The sequence below is a fragment of the Liolophura sinensis genome, chromosome 8 (assembly GCF_032854445.1).
Source record: "Liolophura sinensis isolate JHLJ2023 chromosome 8, CUHK_Ljap_v2, whole genome shotgun sequence".
NCBI classification, from domain to species: Eukaryota; Metazoa; Mollusca; class Polyplacophora; order Chitonida; family Chitonidae; genus Liolophura; species Liolophura sinensis.
Window position 1 is genome coordinate 42,365,351 of NC_088302.1, and position 13,829 is coordinate 42,379,179.

Below are 13,829 nucleotides of genomic sequence, written 5' to 3' on the forward strand. Positions count from 1 at the left end.
TGAAAAAAGAAGCGGTCGGTTAGCACTGACGTCACAACAAACGTTTAAAGTCGTCTAAAAGTAGAGGGTTGTATGGTCTTCCCGGATAGCTCGATAGGCTATTGGAATATTTCAGAGCCATGCGTTCCTGGGCTCGATTCCCGCTCTACCGTACATCGAACGAAGACTCACTAATGTGGTACAACTCATACCACAAACAGCAAACGTTTAAAGCAAGTAGAACGAGACAGATCCGACAGGGTGACAGACTATTGACTTCCACTAATAGCTTTTCTCTGTAGGCGCAATTCAGGTCATGGCGAATGACACACCTTCACTAAAGGGCTAGCAAAGAGAAAATTTCTCGTAAATGAAAATAATTTAAAACAAATATTAAAATTTGTTATTCCTTAAAATCCACTATAAGGGATGATTCATTGGTGAATGTGAAACATATGACTGGAAACATGAAGTGGTTTGTTAGTTAATCCCGATTGTCGGCCAAACTCTGGAGGTTCGTGCGTTGAAAACGTTAAATCTGCGGCATCGTCTTGCCAATATAATAGTCACTGGTATTACGCACCACGGAGACATTCTTGTCACAGATATCGACCTGGACACTGTACTCCAGTAATGTAAGCATTAGTTTCAAATTAGTACAAAGCGTAATTTAATTGGGCCCTTAGGTTTTGCGAGCTACAGATGCAGAATTTATACTTTGTAGTATCGGTAATTACCTTTTACAGACAGGTGACTATGACCTTTTTAAACTCAAACTCGCTCAGCTTGAGTTATATGAAGTGTTCCTCGTATTGTCGTCTCCACTTCCCGAAATCGCCTTGTCTCAACTTTGATCATTAGTGTATAGTGCTCCTTGACAAGTACACCCCGAGGGCACAACATATGTCAGGTAATGACGAACCATCCTATAGCTAATTAGCAAAGCCATGTAAACCTCAGGTGCTGCCGTGTTTTATCAAAAGCCATATGTTTTTTCCGACATTAGATGTGGAACGCTTGTGAAAATGTCAGGTTATACAACAGCTCATCATTTAGAGTCAATTTCACACGACTTCCAGGTGCACATCCATAAATCACCGTTTCTACGGATAGCTCTCATGTCACAAGTCTTACTGTAATTCCAGAACATATATTTCTGTTGACAGTCTGTACCGGAAATGCACAGGGAGTCGTCAAAGAAACGAGTTCTGCCTGGTAATGGTGTTCGTATTGCAATCGTTATTCACAGCAAAAGAAAGCGTCGTTTTGTATCGACGACTTGCTTCTGAACCTGCATGTAACTAATGGCCGTTGTCAGTGTCACGGCTCTATTGGACGACGTACAAATGTTGATGAAGTAACTCCGTTAAGAACCCATATACTATTGATTAAGGCATGGTTTCCAACAGCAGGAATGAGTTTGTTTTGTTTATAACGTTAAATCGTTACTTGGTTACAAAAACTGAGAAACACAATCCAAAGAAAGAAAGACGTTTAACACGCCATCAGAGCCAACGATAAGTCAGTAGATAGGCGAATATCTCCACAAACAGTCCGCCAACACTGTTCCCAGTCGGCTAATCTTATCTGGTTTTGTGTATTTATAACAAATGACAAGGGCTTCCTCTCACGTCAATTGTATGACCAGAGACATGGCTTTAATTTCGATATTGTTAAGTATCCATTTACGCATTTTAATTTGCCAATGGGCTCGGTTGGTTAGCACGCTAGCGCAGCGTAATGACCCAGTATTCTCTCACCAATGCGGTCGCTGTCAGCTCAAGTCCAGCTCATGCTGGCTTCCTCTCCGGCCGTATGTGGGAAGGTCTCCCAGCAACCTGCGGATGGTCGTGGGTTTCCCCCGGGCTCTGTTTCCTCCACCATAATGCTTGCCGCCGTCGTATAAGTGAAATATTCTTGAGTACGGCGTACAGCACCAATCAAATAAATAAATAAATCAATTTGCCAATGTCCATCAAATGTTGAGTCTATCAAATTTAAGCATTGCACATCTATGGAACATCTGTGGTGCTATACTTTTTAAGTATAAACGGAATCAGAATATGTGCTGATCGGGTTGTAATATTCCAAATGCTTTTATCAATAAATTGCCTTTTTGTTGAAGGGAAATTCATGCAGCCTCTCGATCAGACATTATTTGATTATCCCTGGGCTAGGGTCACCATGGCGCAATTTTAATATCATCGCTGTGTTTACATGAGCAGCTATACTAAAAGCGTAACAGAGACACTTTTATAGTTTTCCTCGATTTACATCAGGATATTTTGTACCGGTGTGCAGTACAAATATGGACATATTAATGATTAATCATGAAGTATTGTCGACTACGTATTGGATGAGGTTTCGGATATTACGCACGCATATCTTTCCGACGTCACTAGAAAATGCCGACTACTCCTACTTTCAGTTCTTCCGTTAAGAATTATATATATATATATATTTTAGAGATTTTGAGGCCAATCTTTTTTTAAAAATGAAACTGGGTGTCTGGGAATTTGACCTTGATTATTGTTTTACCGGTTGTAGCCTGGACTTTGGTTGGATACTTTGATTACTACCTAGCCTGATTACAAGCATCTGACCAATATGTAGCATGGTAGTGTGAAAGTTGCTGGTCACAGTATATGTAATAGCTTTTTGTTAACCAGTATTATTCTTTTGGTTTAGAAGATGACAATGTTTAGACTCACATCGAATTATGATGACATCTGAAGCCACTGCTATAAGCTACATCATTCACTGACACCGAAACTAAGAACGGCCCCGATAGCACAGTTGGTAGAGCGCCCGCGTCGGGAGCGTTAGATCCAGGGTCAATCCCGGATCGAGTCACGCCTAACATCTCTAAAAGAGGAAATTCAGCTTGAAGGGGTGGTGAAACCCGTATCAATATAATGGCTCGGGCAGGGCGGCTTACTTGTGTTCAGTAAGGCGTCTCAGTGAAGCAGCACTAGATGAAAGAGCCGTCGAAAGCCGTCGACGTTAAACCCCAAGCAGTCACTGACCCACTTACTCTCTCGTTCAGATCGATTTACTAAGCCTTTGGATGTAGCGCTTCTTTTTGTTGACTGTCTAAATTTGCTGCAAGTTTGTTGATGAACGTAATAATGGGTGACAATCAACTGGACCAGTTTGAGTCAAAAAAGGAAAGATAACGGAGAAGACAAACATGTTTAAAGAAACGACAGCAATCCCCCGGAAAACTTTTATCATTCTCTTGTGGATATGTGTTAAAGGTGGAAATAGCCACGTGGGTAGAGAGCTTAACGCCAAACCTGTTAATTACTCATTAACGTTCTAGGGTCACATGAGTAACCAGTAGCTGTGCGCAAGAGTCACGTGAACGTAACAGACACGGGTACACCATAACTAGCACAGGCTCCATAGAGACTGAGCGAAAACACACTGACCTGGTGACTCCCCTAAGGGACAGGTTCTTAAATGGAAAAGCCTGCTTCGTGACATGAGCAGAAAGGTTAACTACTGTGCATCATGACTTTCCTCGTTTTCACGCCAGGGTAGAACTCTGTCAAGTCTATTTACAGGGTCAACACAGTACATCCCTTAAGTACATCTGGACGCCAAGCACCACTTTGCCCATGCCTCAAGTTGGTGCAGAACGAAATCATGTTGAAATCCGGTAGTCAAACGAAAAGATGACCATATTATATTATGCAATGTGCACAATTCGATAAATCGCATCGTGTGAACGCCGCTTATGAAATTTTTAAATTGAAAATCTTGGTATTTCCATTCGCGTGCCTCAACGGAAGGAAACAGACAAAATACAGCTGGGCTGCTGTCACTATATACGGTCATTTGGATCGATGCCACTATCTGCTGTCTTTGACATGACGTTATTTTCATGTTGATATGAGACAAAACTGCAAATATTTCCTTAGGCACGCAAACAGACAAGCAAAATAAAACTATCGCTGAAAGCAATCAACGCCATTAAATACAGATGACCGTCCACGACAAAGCATTTAAATGAGGGCAAGCACTTGGCAAATGCGCTGCCTTTGGTACAACACGAAATACCGCAGTCGAACGAAAAGTTAACAAACCTTACATGGTGCAATGTGTAGAGTTCGACAAATCGCATGGTGTGAACGCGGCTTATGAAATTATCTGTGTAATATTTTCATTTGACCAATCGAATTCCACAAGTTGGTACGGTAAAATGAACCTTGTGAACTCGGCTTAAAGCGAATACAGTTCGTACTATTAGGAGAAGTTACAATACTGATTTATACATGTACATCATACAAAATTCATCTTATAAGTTACTGTTTGTACAACTAAATGAATCTACGAAGAATAAGTCCTATTTATTCTATTCTATTTTAATCCTCAATTGGTCACGGTATTTAAAGAGAAGGCTAACCTGTTGATTTTAAGATATAGACAACGAGGAAACATACAACAAAGTGGTAAGGGTGGTAGAGGGGCTGTTACCACTTAGAACCAAGGATCACCAAACCTGAATAAAATTCCCGGACTATAAATCTGCCATATCAGGCCATATTAAGTTAAATCCCCGCCATACGATTGACTGGTCAAGTGTCAGACCCTTGAAAGCTTATATTAGTATGTTTCGTCTATTGTATGTTTCATCTCTTGTTCAATTGCTTAATCAACAATGCCACAATTTTTTGTCAATCTGTTGTATGTTTCCTCTTTGTCCATATCTTGAAATCAACAACTTAGCTCTCTCTTTAAATACCTATTTGCTATGACCAATTCATCATTATGCTTGACAGAGGTATTAGTACCTTTACCGGAACGTCGCTCACTAAATACTTAGAAGTTGTTATCCATATATTTGTTTTGTTATCCAGCTCAACTTCTAAATTCCATTGAAATAAGTGGGTTTTGTACAGTTCCGACAGTCAGCATACATATAACCCGTGTATTGACCTTTCTGCAACAGCAGATAATTCGAGTTATTAGTTCACCTGTCTGGTTATTCAGGGACATAGGATTAACTGTGAGAAGGTTAGACTTTTAAACTGGTAATCTGCGTACTTCCTCTCATGGGGCTTAGCAGAACGAAATAGACCAAATACGACTGGGCTGCTCTCTCTGTCTACTGTCATTTGGAGGGGTGCCACTGTCTGGTGTCAACATGACGTTGTTTCGGTTGAGAAAAAGAAATCCCTGTAAATAGTTTGTTAAGCAAACAAACAGAAAAGCATACAGTCGCAGCAAAAGCAAATGTAGATAAAAAAACACCATCAAATGTAGAAGAGCAATTGCTACAAAGCTTTGAAATAAAGGCAAACACACTGCTTTGATATGTGTTTGTATCGTATCGTAGACAATAATTTGTGTGCAATATCTGCGCTTGTTGGTATACATCAGTGGGGTGTGCTGAGGCAGAGAATATGCATCAAGATTCATAACGGAGGTTGTAAAAACCAACAGTTATCACGTTTTCCGATTTTTGCATAGACAACACGACGGGATACTTGCAATGTTTACTGTTTTTACTTAAACAACAATGGTATAAAAATTCATTCCGACATCATATAATTGATACTGAAAGGAAAATGGTGTAAAGGAATGCAAGACTTATGCTGAACATGGTCTTCAGACTGGCATGTACATAAATGGTTGTGGTTATATCCAAAATGTGTGTGGTTTTTTGCCTCTTGTCGGCACTGACTAATGGCTGTATGTGGCGTAAGCTATGCTGATAAGGTTGACGCGCATGTTTTGAGCTTTAAAAAAAGCCTTGGTTTATGTTATGGAACTGCAACTATTGCTGCGACATTTAAATCTGCCACCAAATCCTCCAGTCAGTCGTCACAGGTCAGACGACATATGTTCAGATATATCTGTAGAGCTTTTGTTTTCGTCACTGATTTCAACCCAAATAATTTTTTCGAACTCGTTTCTTTCAATCAGAAAGCAGTCACTCTTCGCTAAATTCACGCTGTTAAACCTTACAATCTAGACGCTCTTACTGGCTGAACGAGAAAAACGGCATTTCTAAATTGCAATTCGTTTTGACTGACAGCATCATTAAATTCGTTTTGCTCTGGGTGTAAAGTTGAGCATGGAAAACTAAACAGGTGTATAACACAGCGTTCGTACTCGAGCGATGCGTAGCAATCATGGTGCTACTTGAATACGTCTTTCACTGGTGATTTAACAATGAAAACCACCATATGGAGTTTATGTTTAGAGCCTCAACACCGTTTCTGATTTTCCTTGAAAGCTGACAGTGTATAATCTATGTAGTCTTGTGTACACACGTTGCCCGAACACCCACGTCACCTTGTGTGTTGTAAAGGACAACAGAGAGGAATGGATATAGTCTAATGTCAAAACCCATGCACTCTTATTATATTTGAAGTCATTGATTGTGGATGTCAGACTAGCTTTTTTGCAGTATAGACCCATTAGCACTTATGGAAACCCAGCTGGCTTAGGCATCTTTAAAAGACAGATTTTTTGCAAGCCTATTGTGTCATGCCCGTGTTGTATTGATGACTATTTCAGGACTTTAAATCCTCAATCAATACACAGCATCAATCAAAAATAACAATTACTTACCAGGTGCATTCCATTGTGTACGGTTTTATTGATGATCATTTCATATTTAGCCTCAAACAAGGCACGGCCTCAATAAAATAATCCCACCAAATTTATGTCAGTACGTCAAACCTTAAGGTATGTTAAGTATAATTAAACACATGTTTATCATTTTCTGGGGAACGAGGTGTATACCCCAATAATGCCTCTGTGGAAAACATTAAAATTGATCCAAAATGTCCAAGTTCTATTCAAAACTATTGGAGGCAAACTGAGGTGGAAAAAAAAGCATAACGTCGGTAAAAATACCCGATGGTACTACTTTCCTTCAGAACGATTACATGGAAACGATGTTCTCTTTTTATGAAACTGCATGAATTCATCTTCTGTTACTGAATGTATGAAACACTGGCCGAATGATCTCAAGCCCAGGGTAGGTAGGTGTTGATTTAACTCTTTCGCATACTGTTTGGAACATGGAACATACTAAATGAAAGGCCACCTAGTAAACACAGTGGGTATATACCTCAAATGGTTGAGGAGGCAGATACCGCCCCGCGGCGTCAGAGGTCTTAAGTGAAACAGCACTATATGCCATGCAGCTTTTAATTTCATTTCGCGAAACGTATCAAACGACATAGAATTGCAAAGTTTTGCTTATATTTTATTCACTCTTCGAGTGACAAAAACGTTTAGCCTGACTCCAAAACTCATGCAACAGCAAACAAAAATACAACTGGGTACTTTAATTTAAGAAAAGGAAAAGTTGGAAAACACCTGGTTCCCATGCATCCAACATACATCATGAATTGCACGTTAGAGAAAGAATGAACATACGAAATCCTCTTCTTTACTTCTCATCTCTCATCATTTTACATCAAAACAATATCGCATCAAAACAATGACTATGTTTTCTTGACTAATCGATATGTTCTCTCCTCACAAAATTGTCTATGACACATTGGCTTTTTATTGGGAATAACAATTGTTTTTGGACATCAGTAAGAATATCTCCAAAATGAGAACAAAGCGGAAACAAACGAGTTTTAATCCAGTTTAAATATATAAAAACAGACAAAGTTCAAAAATAATTTACAAAATAGGTTTTATACAATAACCTGAAAAGTGGTTTATAGATGCAGCCAACATTGTTCGCAACATTGTCAAGCAATTAAAATCCAGAACCAATTTTTACACCATGTCAATTTGGAATATATCTTCCATCGAACACAAAATTATCTCTCAAACAAAGGGACCTATTCTGTTTACTGTGCCCATACAGGAGAGCTCAAACCAGTCGGCTTTCACCCTAAGATTGCCAAGGGAGCTCAGGTTTTATTCTTTTCCCCTCGGCGACACAGCCAAGCAGTGACGCACTGACTTGCACGCCATAGTGGTGGAAGATTATTGGTTCTTAACGAACGTAATACTGCTCAAGCATCCCAAGGGCCCAAGGGCGGTAGGGGAGGGGAGGGAAGGGGTATCGGGAGAAATGACACTTAACATTCATTCCTAAAACGAAATGTGAAACATTACATATTTTAAGGTTTAAGATTTTAAGGAATATTTGTCAAAAATAAATTAGTATATGGTGGTTTACTTTATCTGCTCATGATAAAACATGAATAATTTATAAATTCTGCCTACATCAAATGTAAGTGTTGGATTTGCTTGGACACTGCTTTCATTCTTTTATCTTCAAAGCTAGCAAGATAAGACTCAAAAGTCATCATGAGGACCGTGTAGAACAAGAACCTGAATAAATGACACCAAAAAACCAAGTTTAATCCTGAATATTATGGTTTTACAGTCATGGAATTCCATCTAGAGCACTCATGTAGTTTTACAAATCGTAAGATTAGAACATTTCTTTTAATTCTAAGTATTTTTTAAATTCCGGATTGAATCAAATCCTTGTTATTTGCCCATTAAAGTGAGCATAAAGTCAGCCACTAAAGCTGAATAAATAATAGTAGTATTCCAGAAATGTTCTAAAAATATTTTAAAAATTCTACACCGCTTATTAACAAAATCAAATACAAACAATGGTCAGTATCCAGCCATTCATTTAGTGACGCCGTTTTGCCAAGTTATGGCTATCTAGAGTGACATTACAAGACCTAGGAGCTCTCCCGTATTAAACAATGTGACAAGGAGAAAATACAAACAAAACGCCCGATACGCAACCAAAGAGTATCAGCTCTTTTCCGTGACCAAAGGGCCAATGTTTCTTTTAGTCTGGTGCTCGGTGACGCGATGTTCGTGGACACAAGCGCCGTGTTTTAGCTGTCCTGTATTTGCCCTGCATTTGCCCTTACTGGCTGTACTTGGAACTAATAAATATCAGTCTTAGGTTGTACCGACATCAGAGATTTACAGAGCATAACAGGATCTTCTGACTGATAACAGACCGTTTTATTCAGACTTTGGGAAGATATTTTCGAAACAAATCTGACTTCGCTACGGAAAAAAAAATGCACAGTCGCAATATTTTTCTTCAAGGAATGACTCCCCTGATGCAGTTTTCTTGCCAGCTCACCGTACAAGTTACTGCGATATCCTGCCGGCTATCTGTCTGTCCACAATAAAAAACGAGAGCTAATAAGTTTTTGACGTGACAGCTGATTCTCATATGACGCTTTCAGCACTACTGATTGACCAAGTTCATAAGGGCTTGCACAACATCGCTACTTGGAGTGAATTGTCCTTCAGTGCCATATCCACAATGGTGAATTTCATCTTCTCGGGTTTCAAAACTGTATAGAATTTTTAAAACATTCTTTTGAGATAACTATGTATATATAGTGGCAGAATTTATATTCACTTTAATGCAAATTTCATAAAAGGTTTATAAGGTAAACCCTGACCCTCGACCGTTTTTGCGATGGTTTTAGAATCTTTTTGAAAATCCTAGTTAAATTCAGGCTAATTTGTGTTTTGGGAACCTCTGTGGCCGAGGGTATTAGCACGCCAGCGTGCGCCAGGGGCCTCTCACAAAAGCGGTCGCTGTGAATTCATGTCCAGCTCATGCTGGTTTCCTCTCCAGTCGTAACTTTGAAGGTATTTCAGCAACCTGCGGATGGTCGTGGATTTTCCCGGGCTTTGTCGGTTTCCTCCCACCATAACACTGGCCGTTGTCGTATGATTGAAATATTCTTGAGTATGGCGTATAACACCAGTCAAATAAATAAAATAAATAAATTTGTGTTTTACCAAGAAGTACTTTGACCAGTAAAAGTAATCAACTTTTTCTGATGCAAGTCACCTGTGATAAAACTGTTAAACTATACCGAGCTCGGTGCCTGGCTCGGATTGAGTACATTACATGGCTATTGTTAGGCGCATTTTGCCTGATCACTGCTAGGTACTCTGATGGTCTCAGGCTTGGTACGTTGTCCGATTTATTCAACTTGCCTAGTTCTGAGGACACTGATTGGTCAATATTGGGAACATTGCCGGGAATTAATTAAGTACAGTTCATTGTATAACTCCTACCGTGCATAGTGTATGGATTCCGCTGGGTATATTCCCTGGTTTCTCTACGTATTACTACATACATTGTCTGGCTATTACTACATACATTGTGTGGTTTCTCCGTGTAAATTGCTCTGATACTTCTGAATACATTGCCTGGTTACAGGACCTGAGGTGTTTCAAAAATTTTGATATTTTGATGACCAAAATGGCGATACAGTCTAGACTGTCTGTTTCCAAAACGCAACAGTCAGTGAGGAATGAATTTTATATGACATGATCGAGACAAACATGAAAACCAGGAGATGGTGTTGGCAAAAACATGAAAATGATGGGCTAGATTAGTTAATGACTATATTCGGTTTGTATATAAATACGAATACAAATTGATGGCTCGACACGAGATCTAAAACAGTGTTGTTATAAGTCATCAGTATCTTGGCAGAAATGCTAAGTTGTGTGGTGTACAAACGGACAGAGATGAGAATCGTGAAAGAGCTTTACTTTAGTCCAGATGGAATTCAAACTGATTTTTTTTCATCCTCATGAATAATGCATTTCAGAACACAACTGCACCATGGTTAAAAAACAAATTATGTTGACATTGTCAGTTATTATGTTTTGTGTCATCAAAACCAAAATCCTCGGTATAATTTCCGTACAATTTGTTTCATGTGACGTTATTATGTTCCTGTTGTACAACTGGTTGAGGTAAATGGGGCGTCAGGTAGGATAAGGCGGTTTTCCTTAAATGACATAGAAAACGCGTAATTCGGATTCTGATTAAATCCATTCACCAGAACATTCCTTGATCACTAGATCATTCCGACATCATTAGAAAGGGTTCATTGCTTCTCTTTGTATCAGTATGTCTTAATGTTGCACTTTATATACTGTCTTAGTTCTTTGGTAGTTTGTTTTGAACGTTGTTTTGGGAATGTGTTCTTGAGATCATTGACCGGGAACGTCCATTTTGGCTGACAGCTGACATACGAATGTCTGTTTTGGCGTCTAGATTACTATCGCGTCATGCGTGCGCACACATCAGTGCAACGAGACATGACATGTTCCCTTTGCGACGTAGTATAGCTTTGTCTCAACACAAAGGATTCACAAAGGAGACTTAGGCGGTTAATAATTATACGACTAAGAATACCCCTTTGGAGCTGTTTAAAACTAATACTAATAGAAATGACAGCTCATCAGTCATCACTCTATAATCTGCCATGTTATTGACTTAGGGTTATGTATGAGTTGACGGCGTTCGAAGAAAACATGGAATGTTACAGCATACTCTTCCATGCTGAGCACAGATGTTTATTTCATTTCAATATGCAACATCCGGGCTGGAGATAAATACATTTTATTATCACACGAAAGTATACAGTTCATGAAGTCTCTGATACTCCTGATAAATGAATAAATGGACAATCACTCATCGCAAACAAATTCTTGATTTGCGAGTGTAGATAAAATTCAGTGTTAGTTTCTGCAGACTGGAGCATACAGCCGAGCAAGAGCAACGTTATCAGCTGAATTCAAAACACATTAGCACTTTGTGAGTGTTTTTTATTCTTTAGTTGTTGATACGTGTTAGCTGTGACAAGTGAAATGCCTTGCAAATAATGTTAAATCTGTCTACAGCTGACTTAGAAAATATCTTAAAATGCATCAATGTCTTCCATTTGTAAAGCATCCTAGTCATTCATTCCATTTGCGAATTAATACAACTATTCATTCCATTTGTGAATTACCACAACTATTCATTCCATTTGTGAATTACCACAATCATTCATTCCATTTGAGAATTACCACAATCATTCATTCCATTTGAGAATTACCACAATCATTCATTCCATTTGAGAATTACCACAATCATTCATTCCATTTGAGAATTACCACAATCATTCATTCCATTTGAGAATTACCCCAACATTAATTCCATTTGTAAATTACCCCCAATCATTCATTCCATTTGAGAATTACTCCAATCATTCATTCCATTTGAGAATTACTCCAATCATTTATTCCATTTGAGAATTACTCCAATCAATCATTCCATTTGTGTATTACCCCAATCATTTATCCCATTTGTGAAGCACTCCAGCCATTCATTCCATTTGTGAATCACCCTGACCATTCATTTTATTTGTGAATCGTCCCACTTAATCAGTCCATTCGTGGATAACCGAAAAAATTCATTCCATTTATGAATCATCTCAATCATCCATTCCATCTGTGTATTTATTTATTTATTTATTTGATTAGTGTTTCACGCCATACTCAAGAATAATTCAATTATACAACGGCGTTCAGCATTATGGTGGATGAAAACCGGGCACAGCCCAGGGGAAACCCACGACCATCCGCAGGTTGCTGTCAGACCTTCCCACTTACGGCCGAGGAGGAAGCCAGCATGAGCTGGACTTGAACTCACAGTGACCGCATTGGTGAGAGGCTGCTGGGTCATTACTCTGCGCTAGCGCGCTAACCGACTGAGCCATCATATTCTCTTCCATACATTTATTTATTTATTTGACTGGGGTTCTACTCCTTACTCAAGAATATTTCACTTATACGACGGCGGCCAGCATTATGGTAGGAGGAAACAGGGCAGAGCCCGGGGAAACCCGCGACCATCTGCAGGCTGCTGTCAGACCTTCCATGCATACATAATATATACATACAAACAAGCTTTCAGTTCATACATACCCACGTGTTCTTTCTTCACTCTCCTTTCTCCCTTCTTTAACCTCCTATTACATAATTGGGGTGAACATTACTTTATATGTAATGCATGTAATGCAATCAATGTTCTGTCTGTAGTGGCTTGAGAAACGGTGTCATCTCAGGTGATCCTGGGTCATTTGTCTATATTGTAGAGGTTAACTGATGATCGTGTAAGTTTACAGAATTGTTATTCAGTACGATGCTGTGTCGAATGTGGCGCTAACAAGTTTGGCGGATGTGAAATAAGCGGTTTACTGGAATTTTATTCCACGACGTTTTCGATAAGCGGTATTTTAGTATAGTGTTAGCTCGAATACGATGCATGTTTGTGTGTTTATGATCGTTATTATCTGCAAATTAAATGACTGTTGCCGATAAGGAATCAGTACAAACTAGTATTAGAGGTTTCAGGCGACGAATAAAATTTTTTTTCTCTTTTTTTTTTGCTGATAATTAGAATTACAAACCTCAGGGTATGAATGTTAGAATGTGGAGAAGCAGTGGCTTATTTGTCACATATGAAGGGAAGGTAAAATTTTGATCTTAATTTTTCACAACACACATACAACACTTTTAGTAGTTACACTAACGTTTCCGGCATTTTCTTTTTTTAAGATTGTTCAAAGGAACTCGCCAGTATCGGTTGTTAGGACATCCTGTTGTTGTTGTTTGTAGCTAACAAGATGGTCATTTTGAGATTAGTTCGAATAGAAACACGTCCGTTCACCGTAAAATCTAATTTGTTAAAATTAACATAACATTATGTTTCTAAGTAATGGTAGGATATACTATGTTACTCTGAAATAATAATTATGTCATGGCCAATACCCCGCAACACCAAAACATATCCTATGGAATAACAGAGCAAGTGTGTCATATGTAACATAAGTCATGTTTCTGCTTTCACTCAGTCAATTTAACAGAGTAGTTCTTAGAATGTAGATGTTAAGAGGCTAGTGTATTGCCCGGATCTTCAGTTCTGAAATCTCTTGCCCAAAACAGTGGCATGCAGATCTAAACGACTATTCGTTATAAGTTAGTATCGTTTGGCCTGCAGAACATTCTTGCACACATCTCGATAAACA